The sequence below is a fragment of the Myotis daubentonii genome, chromosome 6 (assembly GCF_963259705.1).
Source record: "Myotis daubentonii chromosome 6, mMyoDau2.1, whole genome shotgun sequence".
NCBI classification, from domain to species: Eukaryota; Metazoa; Chordata; class Mammalia; order Chiroptera; family Vespertilionidae; genus Myotis; species Myotis daubentonii.
In genome coordinates, this window is record NC_081845.1 from 39,246,604 (window position 1) to 39,265,804 (window position 19,201).

At 47.5% G+C, this 19,201-nt stretch overlaps 1 protein-coding gene across 2 annotated transcripts in view; it reads left to right on the forward strand.

The window, feature by feature from the left end:
• Positions 1–9,553: 9,553 nt before the first annotated feature.
• Positions 9,554–19,201, forward strand: part of SCML4 (Scm polycomb group protein like 4) — a 92,474-nt gene continuing 82,826 nt past the window's right edge. The window contains exon 1 of one of the 2 annotated variants that reach the window (XM_059700793.1): positions 9,554–9,744. The gene's annotated coding sequence lies outside the window, so the exon portion shown is untranslated. The remainder of the gene's footprint in view (positions 9,745–19,201) is intronic. The other variant, XR_009453444.1, reaches the window with a different exon arrangement.

A 19,201-nucleotide genomic window follows, 5' to 3' on the forward strand; every position in this document is an offset into this window, starting at 1 on the left:
TTTACTTTTTCTCCTGAGGCTTACCTGTTTTCACCAGATCCTTTTCTTCCTCTTGGTTGGCTTTGGTCTCTGTCCTTTATGTCAAAGGCCCAAGTTAGTGAAGCCCTTATGGCGTGAGTGTGTGGGGGCAGGCGCGTCCCTGCTGAGCTTCACTGAACGGGGCTTTGCTGGGCCGACCCATGTGAACCCCACCTGTCAGGTGTGTAGATCTTTTCTCCAGGGCCGGTCAGTTTCCCCAGAGGAATCCGCCCGTGCTGCCTGGGGGTGTCAGCCTTGCTGCAGACAATGTGGGTGGTGCTGTGGGTCTACTGTCAAGGGTGAGAATGTTCTCTGAGTGCTGCTCTCTGTTCAGCACCTCTGCCCTCAGCGGTGCCTGTGTCCCTGAGAACAGAGTAAGCTTCGTCGGGTCAGGCTGAGGGGCCAGCACCCACAGCACAGGTGGGAGCGTCCGGTCTTCTTGTTCTTAGCTCCCCCTCACTTCGACTTTTGGAGGTTCCAGAAGCCTCCAGTTTCAGTGTCCTTTATGGTGTGAACCATGTGCTTCTTGGGACCCCCCACTTCAGATGAAAGGGTCAGATTTCTTGGGTCCACCAGGTCAGTTTCCTCTTGTGTCCACCTGCTTTGCAGCCTTTACAATTTTGTTGCTTTATCGACCCTTTTCCTTTTGTTTCTCATAGTGTACAGGGTGGGGCAAAAGTAGGTTTACAGTTGTGAGTACGTGAAACAGAGTTTATTCTTGTATTATTTATTAATTATTGCATTATTTTCCATATGAACAACTGTAAACCTACTTTTGCCCAACCCTATATTTATGTTTAGATTCCCTGTTCTTTATTATAGCACTATTAGAGGCCCAGTGCGCGAATTTGTGCATGGGTGGCATCCAGCTGGCTGCCCAGATGGAGGCCGATTGGGGCTCGGCTGGCGGGGGGAGGGGACCTGGGAGGTTGGCTGGCTGGACTCACCCACGATGGGAGGGGGGGTGATTGGGGCTGGGGCTGGCCAGGGGGGAGGGGCCGCAGGAGTTTCGGGGAGCCAATCAGGGCCCCGATCAGGCCAGTTGGCTGCTGCAGTGCACGTCATAGTGACCAGTCATTCCGGTTGGTTGGCTTTTTATATATATAGATATATATATACCAGGTACTATTTTAACAGCTTAACATCTACCTATTCTAGCTCATGTAATCCGCACAGTGATATTACTATCCCCATTTGCAGATGAAAGGAGCTACAGCACAGAGGGGTAAGCCATAGAGCTTCACATAAAAAATTGTACGCTCCTTGTTAAATTTTCTGTTCATTTTAGTTTTTGCTCTTCCCATCTCCTTTGGTATTTCTATGACTATAACTCTGGGCTGGACTCCTTCCCACAAACTGGGGAAGGCAGGCATTCCTCTCTAGAGAGTCCCCCAACTCTCTGGGCTTTGTACTTAGCCCAAAGCGGTCATTCATGGTTGAGGTCACTGGAAGGTCAGTCAAGGGCCCATTCCCAGAGGGCGCTGCCATGTGGCTGCTGAGAGTAGGCAGTCCCTGAGTCCCCATGGTGTCCCCTTGGCCCCAAACCCACTCCTTTAGTTCTCACCTGGCCATTTTCCAAGGCCTGCCTCCAGCCCTCATGTGATTCAAGAGAACAGAACTGACCCTCCCACCAATCCCCTTCCTGCAGGGCCTGGTCATAACCGCCCCCTGCCCCCCCACTTCCACACACACACACACACAGCGCAGACATTAAGGTAATCCCAGGCCTCCACACACTTCTCTCCATGTGTAATCTACTTCATTGTAACCAGCCTTTTTGCCTTTTCGGAGGGCACCAGTTCCAGCCTTCTTCCTCTCCAGAGTCCCCCCTCTATGAAAGGGTGCCACGCAGCCAGGGAAGCCCTGCACAGCTGCCTCCTCCCCCAGGCTTAGCAGTTTCTGAATCCCTCTGGTCTTGGCCCCTGACTTCTTCTTCGCTATCTTGGTTTCACTTGCATCGACCCAGGAAGCAAAACTCCGTCTCTTCACCAGTTTCTACAAGAAATTCAACCACATCAAGCACTGAGCACTTTCTGTGGTCTTTCCTGGAGATCAGCGTGGGAGAGGCTGTGTGGGTTGAGGGTCACGGGCAGCGCACAGCATCCTCCCAGCTCCCCGCCCCCGCGATCTTCTCTTCTCCCAGGACCCCCCCCCCCCCCCACACACACACACACTCCTCCTTTAGCATTCACTCCTCTTCCCTTTTACTGAGAGCACTGACCTGATTCAGGTGTCCATCCCTCCTCTCCTCGGCCAGGGGGAAAGCAAAGCTGCTCCGCCCTCCAGCCCTTCAAAGGAGGACTCGGGCATGGGCGTGGCCTAATTTAGCCAATGAGATGAGAGAGAGGATGGTGGGCGGCTCCGGGAAAGACGTTGCTTAGCTCCCGAGTGCGAGGTACCTGGAGAGGCTCTCCCTGCGGTGGATGTGACGGCGGAGCACGTGGCCTGGAAGCTGCTGGCAGCTCTAATGTGACCCCGAGGGAAGCCAGGCGCAGGATGACGCAGATCGGGTCTTTGGTGACATCACCGAGTTGTTGGGTCATGCCCACGTCAAGCTCCTGGTACACAGGTCAACGCTCAACCGCTGGGCAATGCTCTTTCTTTTTAACTTAGTTACTTGCAACCTTAATTCCCTCATCCTTCCTGCTGGCCACAGACCCAGTTTTCTGGGTTCAGTTTCTACCCCAAGCGGGCTTCGCAAAGACATGGTCCGCCGTGAAGCTGGTTGTCCTTAAGGGAAATGCACCAACCAGTTCTTGTTCACCAACCAGCAGCCTTTTTATTTTATTTTTTTAAAGAGAGCGAAAATTTTCAGACTGCATCATTTGCATTCAGATGCAACTTTTGTTTCAAGGACAACCGGCGACATTCTTGCCTTTTGGTAACTAAGGAGCCCATGTTGGAGATCCTCCCTCAAAGAGAGGGAGATGGAGCCCCAGGTGATCCATGACTTTATTCTAGAAACCCAAACTGCAGGCAAACCCCAGAGGGCTATTTTCTAAATGAAATTTTTAAAAAGGTAGAATTTCTCTTAGCTGGCCTCCTGTTAGGTTGCTGTATTCCTCCTCCTCCTCCTCCTCCTCCTCCTCCTCCTCCTCCTCCTCCCCCTCCTCCTCCCCCTCCTCCTCCCCCTCCTCCTCTTCCTCCTCCTCCCCCTCCTCCTCCTCCTCCACCTCCTCCTCCACAACTCGCGTGCACACACCTGGAAAAACTGGGCCCAGAAGCAGTGACTGCGGTCAGCGGAAACTGAATGCACTCCTTACTTACACTGAGTCGCCCTTCCTGCCTCTTGGAGCGCTCATACCGGTCTGGCTGAGGCTCTCTTCTCTAATTCCAAGAGTTCCTCGGCACTCAAAGATTGGTCTCTTATCTTTAACTTGGGGAAAATAGTTTAGGAGGAAAAGAGAAACATAGCAAATAACCCAAGTGCTTGGCAATCACCGGTATAAATGCTGTATACGAGTTTATTAGTTTCACACAGTTTCATGTGGCTCAAGCAGAAACGACCCTAAGGAGCTGACATTTTAAGAACATAACAGAGGAGAGAGAGAGGAAATAGAAAACATCTTTTCAATTTGTACAAATTAAGATTTTTTTTTTCCTGATGACAAACATATAAAGTCAATCACTTTTTTGGGAGGGGGGAAGGAATCAAGTCTAAAAAGCTATACTAATATTTATTGGTCACCTTCTTTAACCCCTAGTTTCTTCTATTCATTCATCAATAATTATTTGTTGATTTCTTATCACAGAGCAGACGCTGAGCTACATGCTGGGAATACAGTGGGGAGCACCCAGCCATCTTGGAGTTTACACCTGAGTGACCAAAGAAAACGTCCCTCCTGTTGTCCCCCTCAGCTGTCCTGGCTGTCAGCACATGCCCTGACCCTTTCAACCCTGTTACCAGACACTGCCCTGGGCCGAGGGTCTCTGGGCTTGCTACCACTACAACTGCCAGACCTTGACACAAATATTTCCACTAAGCCAATCCCTGAATCTCAGCCAGGGCCACAGGCCCAGAGCCACAAAGAGGAGGCCCCATCTGAGAGGAGCCATGGTTTAGGCCAGTGATGGCGAACCTATGACACGCGTGTCAGAGGTGACATGCAAACTCATTTTTTTTGGTTGATTTTTTTTTTGTTAAATGGCATTTAAATGCTGGGGTCCAACCCCAGCAGGTCCAGGGGCTCCCAAGGGTGTGGACGGAGTCGGCGAAGAAGGAATGACACGGAGACAGCGTTCAGTTAATCAGCAGCCTAGCCAGGATCTCTAGCCCGGACCTCCAGCCAAGTTCTGGTCTGGATCTCCAGAGAGGTTCTGCTTCGGATCTCCAGCCAGGTTCTGTGGCCATGTTCCCTCGCTAGGTTCTCCAGCCAGGTTCAGTCACCAGGTTCTAGTCAGGTTCTCTTGCCAATTTCTGTAGTCAGGTTCAGTCCAGGATCTTTTGCCATGTTCTCTCCAGCGAAGTTCTTCTGTCTCCAGGCTCCGTGTAGGTTCTGTCTTCTGAATTCTGACTCCTAAGTTGTGTGTGTTGCTGTCTTGTTACATCTGTATTTATACCAGTTGATTCAATCCTATCAATCTCTATTACAAAGGTTAGGGCATTTCTTATCTCCATTCCAGGGAGTAAAGATTATGTAGCTTAAGCATGATTGTTCATAGTTAAAGTGATTAATTACCCGCCTGGCACTTAGTTGAGGGGTTTTATTCCCTCCCTAACTTCAGGGGAAAATCCCTACCTGGGGATTCAACCTTTCTCGGAGAGGTGACCTTGGTTAAAACACATAGTGCCAAGAAGGTGAGCAAACATATTAAGAACCGTATGCCATATATGCCAGGTCCCTTGAAACAGCAAGGATGGACCGGCTCCCGGCATTTAAATATATAAAATAAATATCAAAAATATAACTCTTTGTTTTACTATGGTTGCAAATATCAAAAAATTTCTATATGTGACACGGCACCAGAGTTGAGTTAGGGTTTTTCAAAATGCTGACATGCCAAGCTCAAAAGGTTCGCCATCACTGGTTTAGGCCCACGAGAACTTGAATGAGTCATCCTCTCCTTGGATGGGAGTGATTTTCACTTCATTTGATCACTCTCCCCTCCCCCAATAACCTATGTCTTAAAACAAGACTGTTATCAGCTCTGAGAGGACCCCACAGACTGCGGGAGCCCTTCGGTGGGGAAGGACAGGGAGTCTGCCTTGATTTTGCATGGGCTCCGCTGAGCACCCTGCGTGGGCTCAAAGGTACTAAATGATTGGGGAAGCCCAGCATGGAGGGCAGCAGGGTGACTTGAGTGAGTAGGGGACAGCCTTCTCTCTTGAAGCATTGGCTAAGGCTGTGGCTGAAGGTAGCCTACAACCACTGGACAAAGGTTTTATTTTTACTTCATTGATGACAAATAAATTTAAGACTTAAAATTTATGAGAATTATGAGCAAATGTGTTTGCAGATGTTAAAAGGAAAAATTCTGTTACTAATCAATCATTTAACTCATGTGACTTTGTATTATCTATCATAAAAAGTAGGTCCTCCTTTGTAGGAAATATAAAAAAGAAAGATTAAGAAGATAAAAATTATTCATAGTCCTATTACCAAGGGGTAATATTTCTAGTATTTTACAAATCATTATATTTTTTCAAAATAAGATTTCTAACCTGCAATTTTTTAAGCAAGTATATATCGAGAACATTTCCCCCCTAGTTTCATAGTTTTCTATGACTTCCTCTTTGGTAGTTCCATTGTATATTCTTTTTTTAATTTTTATTGATTAAGGTATTACATATGTGTCCTTATCCCCCCATTGCTACCCCCTTCCCCCTGCTCATGTATATTCTTTTATATTTTTATTGGAAGTTGAAAGGTTGTTCCTGTTTATTTTCACTACAAAGAACAGTCTTGGTTTTAATTTAGAAAGACCCCTGGTTGCATCAACTGAGCTCTGGCCCCATGGAAGTTAGGGCTTTGAGCTGAGGAAGTGGCAGGTAGGGGGAGCCCAGTGGTCTGCCATTCATCACTCCGTTCTGCCCTCTAGTCTGACTAATGAGGTTCCCCTTTGGCAAAATGGTGACCCTAAGCCTCAGACCTTCCATAACCACGAAACTTCTCAAACTTCCAGGAACACTTGAGGAAAAGTTAGTGTTGACTGATGTGGAAGCAAAGTCAGGGGCCGCATGCGTGTGGGGGAGTGGTCTCCTTTGCTGCTTCAGGAATGGAATCCTGGCCTTTAAAACTTCCCTGTTCTTTCTCCATGCTCTCTCCCCTGAATCTCCATCACAACCTGACCGCCCAAAGCACTCGTTTGCCAGTCCTTAGTCTATTGGCAGAGAGGTGCTGTTTGCCTGTTAGTAGTCATGGCCATAGCCACAACCACAGCTGGGTTCTCCTTCTTCTCCTCCAAGGCAAGCATTGCTTTGTTCCAGCTGCAGGTAAAGCACTTCATCAAACTCTAGAATGTCAGAGCCATAAGGAACCACAAAATGATCGAGTCCCCCACCCCACCCTTTCCTGTTATAGAGGAAGGGTGATTTGACCAATGTTATTGGGTTAACGACAGAGCTGGAACCAGGGGCAGTGGCAGGGAGACACGTAGCCATAGGATTCGTTACTGTGCCTGGGGGAACGGACTGCCTGGGTCAATCCTGTACCCAACACTTCTGCGCTGGGTGACCTTGGGCAACTTATTTAATATCTCTGAGTGTCAGTTTCTTTATCTGTAAAATGGAGATGGTGCTACAATACTGACATCATACATAGAGTGGTTGGAAATGAGATGACATGAATAGGATGTATACATTGTAGTTCCCCAGGAAATGTTAGCTAGGGTTATGACAACAGGGGTTGTTTTTGCAGTAGCACTGAGTCCCCTGTCCAGGACACAGCCCTCTCCACCCGATGCTTGGGTTGCAACCATAACACATTACCAGCAGCTGACAGAACTTATTATTCTTCCAGTGGAGGCTCCTCTAAGAAAGGTTGTGTTTGGGATGCCCTCAAATTAACCTGCTTGCTCCCACTGTACCTTTTGCTAGCAACCAACCCAGTGGCATTCGTGTGGAAAGAGTAGAGCCTGTCTGAGACAGAGATGAAACCACCGGGCACAAGAAGATTAACAATGTGGCACTACTGAAGCATCCTGATCAGAGCCCAGGGATGTACAAGACTCAGAGATAGACACATTAGCTCAGAAGGGCCCCTTTTCTTCTTAACAGACCCCTTAGTGCAGCGGCTCTCAACCTGTGGGTCACGACCCCTTTCGGGGTCGAATGACCCTTTCACAGGGGTCGCCTAAGACCATCGGAAAACACATATATAATTACATATTGTTTTTGTGATTAATCACTATGTTTTAATTATGTTCAATTTGTAACAATGAAAATACATCCTGCATATCAGATATTTACATTACGATTCATAATAGTAGCAAAATTACAGTGATGAAGTAGCAACGAAAATAATTTTATGTTGGGGGTCACCACAACTTGAGGAACTGTATTAAAGGGTCACGGCATTAGGAAGGTTGAGAACCACTGCCTTAGTGTGTATACAGCCATTCCACCGAATTTCTTTTCTCTTACATGTTTAACTTAAAATTTTTCTTGGAATTAAAAACATTTAGGATTTTTAAAAACATGGATTTAATATCTTAAGGCATATCTATCCATTTGGCATCTATCAATTGATATCGATTTACCTATCATCTATTTTTTAAGCAAACCAGCTTCGGTTAATTTCTGTTTTCAGGCCCATTTTGTGGTTCACTTGTGATGCCAGTGCCTGCATCCCAGCCACACCCACTTAGGGACAGACCACAACAATAAAGACCCGGGAGGAGGCGAGGACGTTCAGACACTGAGAATCAGAATCACAAATTCTCGAAATGGGGGGGGGGGGGGCGGGAACGGGACCAAAAACTCCTTTCTTTCAGACAGATTCTGTCAAGTCTTCTTCTTCTTTTATAGGATTTGGGAAATATTTTTGATTATCTGAGGAAGATTTATTATTTTTTTTTATCTGAAGAAGCCTTTAAAAGTGTAGACTGGCTTAGCAACTCAGACCCCTCCAGGTGCTGTGTGGCGCGGAGTGTGGGTTGTGTTCGAGGCCCCTGCATGCATACAGCCACTGTGGCTGAGAGAGATGTTGGCCGAACTGAAATCACCCGCTGGGTCCTGTTTCCTTTCCTTCTCCTCATTCTCTCCCTCCTCTCTCTCCTCCTCCTTTAATGAAATCAACTTATATTCAATGACCAAAATGAAAAATTACCAAACTTGCCTTTTCCCACACAAAACAAAACAATAAAATTAGGTAATTAAATGAACTAAATAGTGAATTTACTTCTTGCTCAATAAATACAATGCTTTGACTTCAAAAAAATTTAATTTTCTTCCTATGGTCATAATTTGTGGAGAGAGATTTCTTATTCTTTCTCATGCGACGCTGCCTATAGATTCAGAAAAGCCTCATGTTGTGATTTTATTTTTTTTCCACTCTCAGTACCTGTCCAAGTTGTGGCCTAAGCCTCAATTAGCCCCATGTGGTGTTCACTCCTGGCTAACTTTGCTTGTCGCTCACCCCCAGGAGGAAACCTCCGCGTGGCCACATGTTTGTTGGATGAATGTTTCTTCTTGTAGGAAATGCCTGGGAACAATAGTCCAGAATGGTTATTGAATGAAATGGGCAATGCTCCACTTTATTATTAAAAAAAGGCGAAAAAGTCACTTTTCCAGGATAAGTTGGTTTGCTACAAGCAATACCATAGAGCACGGGGAATACATAGCAGCCCTTTTCCTATGTCAGGACTGTTCCTGCCCAGGCTGGCCCCGACCCTGTTCATGGTGTGGAAACACTTCCGCTCTTACACACACACACCTGGAACCCAGGTCCAGGCGCTGTTTCAATGAGGTGACAAAGGTGATGTATGCGGCTGTAGAGTTACTACGTCTGACTACAGGGTGTTACCTGTGTGTGCACACTCCTCTGCACGCACACATTCTCTCCCGAACAGTGATGACAGGAGAATATTTCTTTTTGTTTTATTTGTCTAGAGTCAAATATTTACTCCTCCCGCTCACCAGTATCTCGTAAGCCCGGCGCTAGCCCACACTGCTGCAGGGCTGGGACAAAGAGATGATGTTACAGTCTGGTTTCTATGGCAACAGAGGAGGGGTAATGAAAATCGAAATGTTGGAAACACCCCTTCTGACAATTGTGACATAATTCAGTTTATTACAAGGACGTAACTACCAGAGAAGCAGAAGTGTCATTACCTTGCAGCTCATGTCGGCAAAAAGCTACACTGCACATTTCTCTTAGTTGGGCTGCTGAGAGGAAGGAAACATGAAACACACACACACACACACACACACACACACACACACACGCATGCCTCGCGTTCTCTGCATGTAAAATGTGTGTGTTCTTTAAAAGCCAGCGGTTGGCTGGTTTTCCGGACATGATGTGGTTGAAGCTGTCATCGTAATGGAAATTCATTGCTGTAGCTATGGTAAATCGAGTTTCTGCCTGTGCTGAATGCATTAGTCTAATGAGATGTGTGCAGCCGGAGAGCAGGGCTGCTGGAGACTAACTGTGAGCTTCTAACACCCGGGTGGACGCTTAGCTTTTGCAGTACCCGGTTTGCATGTACCGAAAGTCTTCTGCCTCCTGAGCCAACCTCCCCGGCCCGGTAAAGAACCTGACCAGGGCTCTGGTGAGCCCGCTGTAGGTAAGGGAGACACACACTCGGAGGGTGTGCCGTGGACACGGGGTTCTGCTCTTTCCGCCGTCAGCACGACGGGTTACCTGGCTCAGCTGGTCTGGGTGGCGCGCTCCCCCTCGGGCACTGCATGAATGTTCTGCACCGAAACCACGGAGGGCGGCAGGTAACTTTAGTGCCTTCTCCTCAAAATACAGTGTTTGATTTCTCAATCAGATCTCGGGGGGAAGACGGAGCATAGAATCATATAGTTGATAAATTTAGGGTATATACATGCTCACTACTCTTTAACTCTGCATTTAAATATGTAGAAAGTTGTTTTTCCCCCGAAATGTGAACTCAAATAAATGGTTAGCTATTTTTGAAATGATGATTTTTGCTTTGTTTTTAAATAAAAACATTTTCAGTTTGTCTTGGGATAAAAATATTTGCCTAATATTTAATGTTTAAAATCAGTGTGTTGTGAAGAGGCGAGAGTGGTGTTTTAAATTGAGTTTTATTTTTTGTATACCAGATGGGATGTTTTACGGGTTTTGTGCTGGTGTTTCCTAATTTCCCAGGATAGATGAGAATACTATTTGTTGCTAGTTGCTGGTGCTGGTTAGTTTTTTTGGGAAAAAGAAAACACAGGTGGCTATGGCTTGTCAGGAGCAGTTTTCCCAAATTCAAATACACAGAGTCACCTCTTTCCCAGGTGGGGACGTTGTGTGACTTGAACCCGATTCCACGTGTCCCTCCTGCTGGCACAAGGGTCCCTCCCAGGTTCCGGGCTGAGTAGGAGGGGACCGGGAGGAGGGCGAGGTGCCGGCTTTGTGGAAGTCACTGGACCGATATTTGAGGGACTGGTCAGAGTTCTCTCCGCTCCCTGTAACAGTCACCGAGGGGCGGCTCCTGGCTGGCTGTGTTCTGTGTTCAAGACCGTCAGTCGCGTTCTGAGAAGGTGGCTTGTTGGCTGGGCTCAGCCTCTGTGGCTTGGGAAAGGAATCCAGGTGCTTCTGAATGGAGACGTTGGTTGTCTACTCTATTTTCCTTCCTTTGCAAGCAGAGGGAGCATTTTTAAAGAGAGACATAGTTCTTTTCTTCCCCAAGACTCTTTTCTTTGTAAATAAAACAATATTTGGAGTGGAAGCATTAACAATAACCGTCAGGGAATCCACAGCGTGGTCAAACGGAGTCCTGTGGTGGGTGTTGCGTGGAGAACCAGCCTAAGAAAATAAGGCGGGTGTTTGAGGAAGAGCTGGACGGAGATGACCTAGGAAAGTGGGAGTGGTCCCACAAACGCAAGTAAAAGGTTAGCATAGAACCGTCAGGGAAGCGTTCAGGTTGTTTCAAAATCGAGACTTTTTAAACATACTTGTGGCATCGTTTAAAAAACCGGAATGTGTTTTCTTTAGCTCTTTAGACTGTGTCTGTGGAGGGGCTCCGATATTTTGGCGAATTTATCCATCTGCTTGATTTGTGGAATTAGAAGAAAATGGCATATCCCACAAAAACGCCGTTCTTTGATGTTTAGCATGTTTACATTTCTTCCCTGCGCCACCGGAATGACTTTCCTTTTGCCGTCAAAAGTGAAAATCAATCAATAAATAAAAATGGGCGTGTGGTAAGGGGAAGGAAAACAACGAGAAAAACAAGAGGAGCTTGCTTTCTGCCCCTTCGTGCCTTGTCTGCTTCTGGTGTGTTCCCAGGCGGCAAGCAGCAGGTGCAGTTTCACTTTCTGGTTCCGGGCGCCCGGGGCCCCCTCCAGCAGCAGGTCAGACCCGCAGACCTGCAGACCCGCAGGCCCGCTGTGGCCAACGAGAAATGGGGACTTTTAAACACGTGAAACAGCACGTTCACTATAAAAATGAAGCGATGCCTCAAAGTGCAAGGGTAGGAAATGTTTAAACTTTTAAGTGATGTGAACATCAGACTGCATCTGCGCTCGCAGAGAGTGGTGGCTTTTATCTTAGCCTCGTTCTGGATCTCAAATTCTTCAACACGATCAAGAACTACACGACTAAAGTTCCCTTAAATCCAAACGAGGGGTGCTCGGAGAGAAATGACCTGTCCGGACATTCGGGGGGTTAGATGTTAGAGTGTTTTGCAAGTCCTTTTTGCAGTGTGCGTGCCGGGTGGACACATACCTCTATATTCTTGCCTCTTAAGACCAGGGAGAGCCAGCACTGGGTGCGGGCAGAGGTGGGGCCGCAGCTGGGAAGTCGCTCCCTGGGGCCACGGGAGGAGCTCACCCCAGCCTGCACCCCTGGGAGCCTCAGCATCACACTGGCACCCAGGTGCGCTCAGCGCAATCCACGCGTCCTGAGGAGAGCTGGAGGTGACACCGGCCCCGTGGGGCTGCCCCCAGTTCTGTCCCGTGCTGCTCCTCTTTCCCCTGCCTCCTGCTTTTGTTCAGGGATGCCGTGGGAAAGAAGGAGAAAAGACGAGGACAGACTCTCCCCATCTATTTATCAAAGAGCATAAAATTCAGCCCGGCATTTTGAAGAAGAGGTTTCTGAAAGCCGGGCCATTTGCCGTGAGCACACATTTCTTTATTTGCGTGGGCAAATTTGACTTGTCTAGGAATGAGTTTTGATGGAGTGCCTCCTTGGACATCTTCTTAATTCTGTGATTTCCCAAAAGGCTAGTGTGAGCTTTACCTGTTTTTATGATTTCTGTTGCCTTCAAGGGCAGACAGGTGAGGAGAAACCAGGGGATTAAAAACAGCCCCTGGGAGAAAACACAAATGGTACGGTGCATAAATAATGTAACAGAAGCCACTACTGTGTCTAGTAAATTACTCTAAATTTTAATTAATAAGTCACAAAACCCACACCATGAGCTTTAAAAATTACCCCTTTATCAATAAGGTGATAATGAACTTGCTCTGGAATTAGCCGTTCTCTCAGCCCCGGGCAGTGTGCAGCCTCGGAAGTTGTCTGGAAGGCTGCCAATTTTAAACAATCGGTCTTCTGGCAAACTTACTGGATTTTAATTCAAACATCTATTGTGACATTTTCCGACAAGGTTCAAAGACCACTGGGATCACCCGAGTCACGGTAGAATTTCCGAGATGTTAGGATTGCGTTTAAATCTGTTGCTTTCTCTTTCTTTATTTTCCTTTTCTACCCCTGCACCCCCCCCCAACAAAACAAAACAACAAAACAAAACAAAACACAGCAACAACAAAGCTTTGCATTTGCAACAGCGCCTCGCTCTAGTCTGGGCTATAAATTTCTGCTAGGATCGCTGCTGTGTCGCTGTGGCGAGTCCTGCGTTTGTTGATACACGTATACCAAGTTCCAGGGCTTTGGCTGCAAGCCCACGAGGTCCTACCTGTTTTTTTTTTTTTTTGTGTGTGTGTGTGTGTGTGTGTGTTTTATTTATTTATTTATTTTATTGTTGTTGCATTTGACTCAGTTTTAGTTCTGGCCAAGGTTCATTCCGTAGCATTTCTGCAAACTCCCACCGCAGTTTGTCCGATGCCAAGATTGAGATGGAGACTTGAAGCAGAGGAGCTGCAAGGCAGAAGGGCCATATCAGACGCACTCAGGACTGTTTGAAATTCGGCTTGTTCTGACTCCACACCCTAATGTCCAGAGGGGTACAGGAGGATTGGGCACTTCGGAGCAGTCTGCTCTACAATGATCTCTCTCTCTCTCTCTCTCTCTCTCTCTCTTTCTCTCTCTCTCTCTGCCTGTCACTGGTGGGTGGCATTCAGGGGCAGCCTGATGAGGGGCACTGCTATTTGGCCACAGTGTGCCATGTCTGGAAGGCGAGTGGTGATGAGGTGCAGTCAGTCTTCAGAAGTCAGAGCTCTCTCCCCTCCCTCTGGGTTTTCAGAGGAAGGGTAGGTTAGCCTTGGTGGCTCTTGCTTCTCTCAGCCAAGAGACCTGGCCACGCTGGGGTGCTGGTGACAAGGCTGTGCTGGGTTAGCTGGCAGGCCTGACAGTCAAGAACATCCCTGCCTCAGGAGGGTGGGATGGAGAGGAGCAGCAAGCAGGACTAGCGTGTTCTGGAATCAATGAAAATGTGTCCATCAGGAGAGGCACTCTGCCACCATTGAGGAGATAAAGCACCTCCCGCTTCTCACAACTGTTACTCCGTGGACTACTGTTTTAGGACAGAAAGGAATTTATTCCCCTGTGGCTGTTCTCGGTTGTACTAAGATGAAAAGTCGTTCCACGGAGCCTGTGGGACACCCTGGAGTCACAGGGATATATTCTGAGAGAGGTTGCCACTGTCACTGTTGGACCAGTTGTGTTTTAGAGAATCAGGTGGCACAAAACCATTTAAACTCCTCCCTCAACCTCCCACCAACGCAGACACGTTCTACCGACATTTTTGTTTGTGGGGAGGCAGATGCGCATTTCTTTTTCGGCAGCTGCATTTATTGGTCAGATGGATGGAACTTAGTCCCGGAGTTGCTGATCTTCCAAAGCGAAGGCCCTCTCCTGCAGCCAGCCGTGCCCTTCGAGGAAGGGGCCGGGCTGACCAGGAGTGGCCTTGCCTTCTTCGTAAGGATTATGACCCAGAAGCACAGGAGCGGAGTTAGCCAATAGGAGGAAATGAACGGGCCAGGGAAACACAGTGTCAACGCTGTGCTTTGAGAGGTGGTGATGTCTGGTTAGCCCCATGATGTGACTCGGCTTTTGGGAGCTAAATATTTGTTAACAAAAGCCTTTGCCCTCTTTTTCTTTCTGTGCTGGTCATGACAGAGCAAAAGCCCCCATTCTTTCAAGACAAAACGTATGACTCCAAAGTAATCCTAAAGAAACATGCAGCCCTCTGTGAAGATGGGCACCAAACCTGGAACAAAAGCTGAGCTGGGCAGAGCAGAGAACTACCCTGGTTGGGTCCCAGTCCAACCTGTGAGAAATGGCACTGAAAAAAGAGGTGTTGGGTTAAAGCTCAGAGGAGAGAGAGTGTGTTCCATCCCCCTTCCACAAGGGGACCTGGCCATGGCTCCTTCCTATACCCTCTGCAGTCACAAAGGATTCAGTGAGAGCCAACTGTAGCCTGCGGCTGTCACCTTTTAGCTCTTATGGGTCTTTTTCTCTTGGATTGAAGGAAAGGTTTTCAGCTTCGCCTTTCACATTTGTCCACAAGTCATCCTGGGCATCACTGATGAGAAAATAGGGTCGAACACCCAGCGGTGTGTTTTTCCCTGGTGTTCGGCGCCAGGCCCACCCATCAGGCCAGTGGTAGCGCCCAGCAGTGTGTTATGGAGTAAATGGATGCAGCCTTCGAGGCTCTCTGGGGCTGGCCTCAGGATTTTAATCCTGTTCTGACAGGCAACTGTGGCCTTGGTGAATGAGGAGAGGAAGAACTGAAAAGAGAAACACAGATGAAAGCCAATTCCAGGGCATTAGGGCTTTCTGTTTGGGGAGACAGGATTTGGAGGTCATGTAACTTAAACAATTTCTTTGGGCCTAACCGTTTCTATCCGATCACAAGCTCATTCTTTATGGCTTTCCAAAAAAGAGGCTGACCATCTCCTTCACAGCCCTTTAGGATTTAGTACCCTCACTACTGGGAAATGATGGTGGTATCAAGGCATAACCAAATAATTAGCCATTAAGATATGCTGTTTATCCTAAAGAGTGTAACTCAAGAACGTCATTGAGTTTATTGATCAGCACAAAACTCCACTGTGGGAATATATTTCTGTCATTATTCAGCCTTCAGGATCCTGGGGTCATAGGTTCATGCTGTTGCCTTTGTTGCCTGTACTGGGGAGTTTGCCATGAGATTTGGGGTTCAATCCAATCATGTGTATTTCCCCTTATATGGGGAACTCTCCCTTTCAGATGCTAGAAGATGCTCAAGCATATTTGATTATGTCACGTTAACAGCTCATTTGCAAAAACGCTTCAAGTGGAAAGCTGTAGATAGCTTTAGATTTTGGTGCCCAAATGACGAACAAAGCATGGGAATGGTGAAAGAGAAACACACCCAACTTGTTCTAATGTCTGAAATCACCACCCACAATGTGATAATATAGCTCTTATTTTGGGTGTTGGTAACATAATTAAGTACTTAACATCATTAATGAGGGCAAACTGTATGGTGGGGTTATTTTGGTGCCCATGTGGAAACGGTTAATTGGTCCCACAGTGAGAAGCTGTACAATGTGTGTTGCCTTAATGAGACCAGGTGAGTATAAACTCTTTCCAGGGAATTGAGTTAGAAACTCAAGTTGGTGTGTGATATATGTGGCAATGTGTGGGGGCCAATGCTGTGTGGTGGCATAGAGGAGTGGTCATTTCTCCCTGTTGCCCTCCCTTTTAGTTAGAAGTTGTTTAGCAAGAACCCAGTAAAGAAGAACACAGTAGAGTTAGGAAAAGGGACATTCAGAAAAGTTTGTCTTGTACTTTTTTCCTTGGAATCAGCCCAAATTTCTGCAAAGGTCAAGTGCTAAGAAATTGGGTTCTTATTAGTTGGCCTGAGACCAGAGTAATGTGGAATAAATTAGAAGTATAATCATTTAAAGTATATATATATATATATATATATATATATATATATATATATATATATATTTCTGGATTTCTGGGCACAAGATAAGTTTTTATGACTCTATTTGACATTTTCATGCCAGAAAAAGAAAAGAAATTCTATGCGGCCAAAGTCCTTGTAGATTTCAAACAGTGGACAAGTGTGGGTCTCATGACTTCCTGGACAAAGTTAAGGAAACACTTTTGCCAAGATTTTTCTGTATTCTGCTTGTGTACTTAGTAGATTGGTCAGTTTCCAGGGGTTTTCTCTCTCATTCCTGAGAATACAGATTTAGGGCAGGTTGGGAGAATTTACACTGGGACCGTGGAGCCACTGACGTCCCAGACCATTTTCCAGCTGCTCACCCCTTTGCGAAAGCTGGAAGGTGAAAATACTAGCCAAAGGAATGAGCTTGAAGCAAAAACGCATGACATTTGACGGGAAGAGTAAAAAGCAAAAGCCTCTACTCTGAGAATGGTCTCTAAGTGAGTCCTAGATTCCTAGATTGAATGGGTTTTGAAGGCTCTCTGGGACATGAAGGCTCTCTCCCAGGGCAAGCCTCCAGCGCGTCCCCAGGCTCTTCGAAGGATGCGGACAGCACAGCCTCCCTCCTCAGGAGGCGGCCCCTTTCATTGTTGGAAGCTCCAGCAGTTAGCAAGGCCACCTTTCCCTGCAGAACTTTCCCCAGCTTCCTCCTCCAGTAACTTCCTCCTCTGAGGGTGTCCTTTTGTCCTTGGAGCTACACAGAATAAACATAGGTGGAGCGGCATGGATTTCAAGTGGCAAAAGCCAGTTCCAAGGCTACCAGTGTGACCCAGGACAAGCATGGTGGCCACCCTGCGCCTCCCTCCCCTCCTCTCCTCCATGGGATGGTATTCCTGTCAGTCCCCACCGCTGAGGCCCAGTGCCTTGAATGCAGCAAGTGCCTAATAAATATTTGTTGAATGAATGAATGAATGAATGAATGGTTAAAGGAGCGATCATGTCAGCATGGTGGAGGCAGCACGGTGTTGTGGGAAGAGCTGCACACTCTCTGCGTTACCCCCACTTTATTAGATCATAGGGTTAACATTTCAGAAGTTGTGGGGAAGGTCACTTTGGGTAACGTATGTAAAGTCCAAAGGAAATAGTCTACGGAAAAGGGCTTTGCAAACTGTAAAGTGCTGTACCATGTCATAAATAACATGCTCCCATTTACTGAGCATCCTAGGCTCAGGGTTGTGAGGGAAGCACTAGAAGCTGTATCTTATTTATCTGATTTAATCCACACAGGAAGTCAAGATGGGAGGGGCTATTTTTCCTCCATTGTACAGTTAGGGAAACTGAGGCTAAGTTACACAGCGTGTCAGGGTCACATGGCCGCGTGAAGTTTGCGGAGTCTTTCCTTTGGTTTTAAAGCACCGATGGGGCTTCCGTGTCTTTCACCTGCGAGGCCTGCGGAGAAAGGGCTCTTTCATGCCCGCCAGCCGAGCCAGCTGCTCCCGCCGGCCTCGCGGGGCTGTTCCCAGGCCCAGCCGGTTCCAGAAAGGAAATGATTCCCTGGTGTTTCCACTTGGAAAGACATTTTTGATCCACAGCAGACTTCTTTTAAAGCGGTAGGCCTCGGTCCTGCCAAACTCCACCCTCATTTTTATTACAAATGTTGTTTAACTCCCTGTTTCCAATCCTGAAGTGAAGTTCCCAGATAACATAACCCATTCACACCCGTAATGCAAGAGAAGTCAGTGTCCTGTCATAGCTGGACTATAAAGATTACACAGGCCCACCCACACTGGGGGAGGTGACACTGCTTCAGCCAGTCTGCCGATCCGAAGGTGAGTCTCAGGAGCAGCCCCCAGACACACTCAGAGCCACGGCCCAGGCAAGTGGACACATAAACTTAACCATCAGAGGTGATGTCCGGACAAATGCTGCACAGGTTGTATGTAAGGGTCTGCAGCTTGGTAAACACTCCTTTGAGCCCTCGGCTGTCCCTGTCTCTGGCCTGATGATCTGGAGCTGAAATCTGGGCGGTATCGTTCCGTTCATCAGGGTTGTGATCCTCTGAGTCCTTCCCATAATTTCTCCTGAGAAAGTATCCTCCAGCTTTCAGAGCAGCTTTTTAGAGCAGGTCCCTGTGTGACTCTAATTCTGGGGAAGGTTGAGCCACCTTTCAGATTTCCAGCCGCCCGCTCTGGAGTGGCCATTCCCCAGCCTCCCTCAGCTGGCTGCTGGTTCCCGCCAGTGCCCTGGGCTGCCCATAGGTCTGCAGCTGCAGTTCAGGGCCCCTGCTGGCTCCCACACAGCATCACACGTCACAGCAAGCTTGGTCCTCTTGTGAGAAAACGTCTGCCCTGGAAGTCAGGGTCCTTCGACACCCTGTCACACTGACGTTAAGTCTGGTTCAATGGTGACAAGGAGCTCAGCTGTGATGTATATGCTATGACATCATCGGAGCTATGATAGCCGGTGTCTCATAGCCGTGAAGGCAGCTGGACGTTTCCATGTCCCCCCGGGGCCCTGCTTGTCTGGATGATGTTGTGTGCCACTATCTATTTCACCGACCCACCTTCTGCCCTCTGAATTTGTGTCCAGACTGCCCCCGAAGTAGGATAAAAATCTTTAGAACGACAGTTTTATCTGTTTGGCCTCTTTGACCTGAAGTGTTACTGCAGAACAGAAAGTCAGCGATGGGTGACTCAGGGGGATTGAAGGAGACATAATCAATGGCTTTCAATTGGGGCAGTTCATACAAAGTGCTGCAATCCAGCACGGCCAGGTGTCCGAGGGGATGGAGGCCTCCGCCTGGGACAGGGGGCGTCGTGTAGGTCTCAGAGGAAGCGGGAAGGCGGACTCGGAAATAATACGAGACACAAAAAGAAGCACAGCAGAGAAAACCACATTCACAAAACAAGTTGTGTTTATTTTGATCACATACTTATAGGAACAAAACAGCAGTGATCTGTTTCCTGCACTAGAGGAGAAAATGTGTTCTTAGTGCCTGCACTCG